The 5,081-nt window shown below is 51.7% G+C and overlaps 1 pseudogene; it reads left to right on the top strand.

The window, feature by feature from the left end:
* Positions 1–461: 461 nt before the first annotated feature.
* Positions 462–579, top strand: LOC111743015 (annotated as a pseudogene).
* The last annotated feature ends 4,502 nt before the right edge of the window (positions 580–5,081 follow it).

Raw genomic sequence — 5,081 nt, 5'->3', positions numbered from 1 at the left:
GCCGTGGCTCACTAGAGACCTAACTTTCACAGAGCAAACAAACGAAGCAAAACTCTGTCTTAGGGCTGCAAACTTCTCCTACTTAACCCGAGCCAAAGAACAGATTTATTTTGGAAAGTTTCTTTAAAATTCACCAGGCTATTGTTTCTGGGGCTGGAGTTGATTTGGTTTGAATTATGGCAGTGCGAAATGAATACTGTAAATAAATAACAGAGACACCTGTTAATTTCGGAGCCGAGGAATGCGAGGACACTCTGTGCTGGGTTTGCGAACACCCAGCCAGTTTCTAGACAGAGTCCCCGCAGCCCGGAGTCTTCCGATGGGCGCTGCGTGACAGCCAGGTGGCTCAGAAACAGTCCTACAGCCACTGTCCGGCTGCTCGACGGTCAAAGAACGAGTCATCGCAATCCTCAGGTCGCCACGTCACAGCACCTCTTCGGGAGTTTGAAATATCACCACCAGTCTACGGCCACGCCGCCCCGAACGCGCCCGACCCCGTCTATCTCGGAAGCTAAGCAGGGACGGGCCTGGTTGGTACTCGGATGGGAGACCACCTAGGAAGACCGGGTGCTATAGGTGTAAAAAAATAAAATAAAATAAAATATCACCACCGTTGTGCAGTTGGGTCCGTCGGCCTAGGAAGCCGGACGGGGCCTTAGCCGTTGTCAGGTTGGAGCCGACAGTTTCCCAATGAATGATCTATTGGCGGAGCCCGCAGGGCTGGCTTTTGCCTGCATAGGGTTTCCCAGGGGTTCCCGATTAGCTGACCTCCCTTGAACTTCAAGAGACGTGGCGTCGCGGCCCACACGGCGTAGGCTCGCGTTGCACCGGACGAGTCGGAGCTGCTGCCATCTGTGTCCCGCGGCTGAGGGTTTGAGGCCGTTTCCATTGTACAGGCAGGAGGTGGAGGACGGAGGGGGGAGGGATGTGCCTGCCTCACGGGCTGAGGGTGACACCGAGATGGGACGTGAATGCCTCTCTCTTTCTGATCGCAAACCACGTCGTTCCAACATTATCATAAGCTACAAACAGAGCAAGTCGTTGTTTACTTACTTACCTCCATGACGCCTCTCACTTGAAAGAGAGAACACAAGGGTGGGGGGAGGGGAGGTTGCCCAACCAGAAGCAAAGACACAGTGAGAAGCAGCCGGAGCTCACCGAGGAGGGAGATGCCGCGGCCAAGAGGAGACGGCGAGCCTCGTGTCCCAGGGTGGGCTTTTCTCCTCCGTTTCTGGAAAATCGTCCGCTTTTATTTCCGATCGATACCCATTTCCCAAAGCAGGAATCACTAGCCGCTCTGAGGATGTGCAGACGCCCCTCTGGGAATGGACCCTTGCACCCCTCAGAAATGACTTGCATTACAGGACAGGGTAAGAATAGGGACCAGAGGCGGCGCTGGGGTCCAACCCCGGGTGAGGAGCGGTGTCCGGCATCCTTCGGTTTCTGCCAACACATGGGTGGGGGATAGGGAGAGTGCGTGACGATGTGGCCCCTGGCCCTGGGAATGAGGCTCTGGGGGTCCCTTGCTCTGGAGGTCCCTTGCCTCCGTCTGGCGTCCTGGGGCTGCCTGGAGTCAGGCACAGCCTAACAGCACCAAACATCTCAGAAATTGATGGGCGCCTGGCTGATGGAGGCTGAGAGTGGCAGGTCCCAGCTGTGTCCGCAGGGAGCCCAAGGGCCAGGCTGTGGGGAGCAGAGAATCTGGCCCATCCCTGTCAGGCCAGGACCCGGACCAAGGGCACAAGGGGGGCGGACTTCCTCCATCTGGAAGTCGATCCTTTAAAGTGATGAGAAAGCGTGGAAGCACCATGAGCAGTAGCAAGGAAGGAAACATCTTGTTTACAAATGTCAGGCGGTAATTAGCATATTTCAAAGAGGAGCCTCTGCTGGCTTTTGTTGGTTGAAAACCTCAGCGCTTTCTTGGGCTCTGCTCTAAGAGACATGGAGACTCTGAACCCAGTTCATAAATAGTTGATTTCATATTTTAAAATCTTGCACTAAAACTGTCACCCCCTCTCGTGGCTCACAGATGGTGAAGAACTAATTTGTTACTGTTTGATAACTGCTTTTATGTATCAAAGCTCTCATTTACTGCTCCGTGGGGGAAATGACAGACTAAGAGCGATTGTGTGTTTTCTCTCCTTTTTTCTCTAACCGCGAAGCTTCTCGTTCTCCTTTAGCACGCTTCTTATTTGAAATATAAAATTGTGAATCTTTTGCATATGCTGGCTTGATGGAACCTACTTGGGGGGAGTGGGTTGGAAGACCCCATTCCTGGTACAGACCGGCAGCCTCATTCCTGATCCTTTTCAATATCCCAGTGCTGCATAATAACATTCAGGCCAGTCTGTCCTCTCTCTCAAGTCACAAAAGGTTTCTAATTAGAGATGCAAACGGAGATTTCGCTTTTGAAACCTGTTACGGCAATATATAAAAGCAAGAAGAGCTATGAAGTAGACCCAGGCAAACCTGCTTTCTCCTGACCACTCATTTTATTCGTTCATTCATTCATTCATTCATTCATTTTATATTTGATTCACTTTTTTATTCAATCGACCAGATGTTAATCCGTTCCTTTGTGGTAGAACCTTCCGGCTAGGTCAGAGCTTACGCGTAGGTACAGGAAGGGCTGGCGTTGCTCTATGCTCATTCCCACCCCTATCGCTGACCTTGGAGCGCCCTGGGCGTAGCACGAAATGCCTAGAAGAAAATTCAGCAATTATCCAGCTCAAGTCAGCAAACACCAACCTCTGAGCTAACAACGATTTTTTATATCATCAAATGTTTGAAAAATGTCAAAAGATTTTCTTCATGTAAAAATCATATGACAGTCAATTTTCAGATTTGCTGGAGCTCTGCAACATCCACCCGTCGACATTGTCATGTACCAAGCGTCCACGCCATCATGGGAGTACAGTGGTTGTGGCTGGAACTGTGACCCACCAAGCTGAAAATACTGATTATCTGGCTGCTCACAGTACCAGGGGCCAGACCCCTGAGGTAGCCAGCCCAGCCCCTGATTTCTTTGACACAATGGCAAAGAACTTGAATCCCCCTGGATGTGATTAGGACTTATACAAGCCATTCTGGTAAAATGTGTGTGCGTGCGTGCGCGCGCGCGCGCGTGCATGGACATATGTTGGAGTGGAGCTGGTAGCGGAGCCTGAAGTGGAGTTGGCATGAGAGGTTTAATCAGCAGCAGAGCTTTAGTGAGAAGAAAGGAAGAGAGCTGAGATTCGAGAGTGCGAGGTGATCCCTGGCGTCAAATTGACCCATCTTCCCCGCAAACCCCACTTCTCCCAAATGCACAAAGGAGTCTGAGCGTTAGAACCGAAATAATTGTGTCCTAGAAACTGCAGCTCTTCTGCCGCAAGACCCGAAGTCTACGCCACCACCCGTTACAAGGTCTTTCCCTGCAGGCGGATGGATACCTGAGCTGGGTCTGAGGGTGTCGGGGTGCAGAGGACCCCACGGAGAGCAGGGACACATCCGGGGCAGTGGCCTCAGGTAGATGAGTGGCAACCAGGGTCTAGAAATCCAGAATATTTAGGGGCCGCCTCCCGAAGTAGCGCGCCTGGACTAAGGCCAACAAGCCGGTCGAATTCATGGGATGTTCAAGCTTTGCTCTCATTCAATGAGCTCTTGCTATTCCATGGGTCGTGCTGGGTGCCGGAGGCGAAGGAGGCACCTGTCCCCAGGGATGCCTGTGGCGTGCTCCTCACTCTTAACGTAAGAAAAAGAAGACGCTTAAATACGACGGCTAGGGGACCCCATGTATGGGCCTCATCCCTCGTTACCCCCTCCACACACTGGGCGCCGGCCATCCTGCCAAAGGGGCCCCCGCCCGCCTCGGGGCCTTTGCACGGGCTGCTCCGCGTGCATGTCATCCATGCATTCTTCCTCCGCACCAATGCTATCCATGAATTCTTTCCTGTCGGGTTTTGTTTCAAATGTGACTTCACCCGAGGAGGCTTCACACCTCCTCAGACTAAATTAGGTCTTGTCTTCTGTGTTCTCCTCGGCCTCCATTTTGTCCTTGCTTCCTTTGCTGAGAGCGCTCATCGGAGTTCGCAGTCACATTTGTCCTGGTGCTGCTGTTTATTCGATGTCCTCGTCACGAGCTCTGAGACCCCTGAAAGCAGAAGCGGTGACCGTTCTTTCTGTCACGGTGTCCCCGGTGCCCTGCAGAGGGCCGATAGGCTGTAATCACGGCCGGTTTGTTAACCGTGCTTGCCCCTGCGGCTTTCTGTGTCCTGGGCGCTGTGTGGCGTGCCTGTCGCAGTGCGTGGTGGGGTAGCGATCTCACTTTCCAGGTGGAGAAAGTCAGGGTGCTCCCGAGGGCTGGGCTGAGCTCCGTCTGACCGGACACTTCCCTCTGACGCCAAGTGCCTCGCGACACTTTGTGGATGAGGAAATTGCACGTAACGCATCACGATTCAAATCAATTCCCGCTGGGAAAGAAAAATGCCACGGAAAATATTTTATTCTATACACAAAAAGGTTTTCTCGGCATGTTTTATCAACATAATCATCGTCACATTATCATCATTAAGACGTGAAAGAGGAACGCACAATTGCGAGGCTTCCCCACCCCCCTCAATCCTCGGGGAGTAGACAGAAAATGGCACGGAAGCTGTGTTTTGTTCTACTTTCAATCGCGTTTTCTTTCTTGAATAATCACAAGATGCTAGAGTGTTAAAGGAAATATTAGAGAACATCCAACACGGCCGCTCACGTGTCACACCCAGAGGTGCGAGGGGACTTCTCGGTCCCCTTGGTCGACTAAGACCCACGGAATAAGTTTCCTCCCGCAGAGTCTGACCCCAGAACCCCGTCCTATCTCCCTCGTTCCGGGAAAATCTCTTTGCCTTTTTCCGTATTTCAGAATGAATTGCCCACTTTTAACCTTACCATGCCATATTTTGAGATTTGAGATTTTTAAATACATTTTCGTATGTTATTAAAACGAACCCCTCCACACCACACACATGCACACGCACACTCTCACACACACACGTACACACACTTATTCTGTGGCCCAGAGTTAGATTCTCGGAGCGGTGAACATATTAAATGCAGAC

The sequence above is a fragment of the Pteropus vampyrus genome, unplaced genomic scaffold (genome assembly GCF_000151845.1).
Source record: "Pteropus vampyrus isolate Shadow unplaced genomic scaffold, Pvam_2.0 Scaffold105, whole genome shotgun sequence".
Taxonomy (NCBI): domain Eukaryota; kingdom Metazoa; phylum Chordata; class Mammalia; order Chiroptera; family Pteropodidae; genus Pteropus; species Pteropus vampyrus.
Note: the sequence above shows the minus strand (reverse complement) of the source record. Positions and strands in the feature narration are given on the sequence as shown.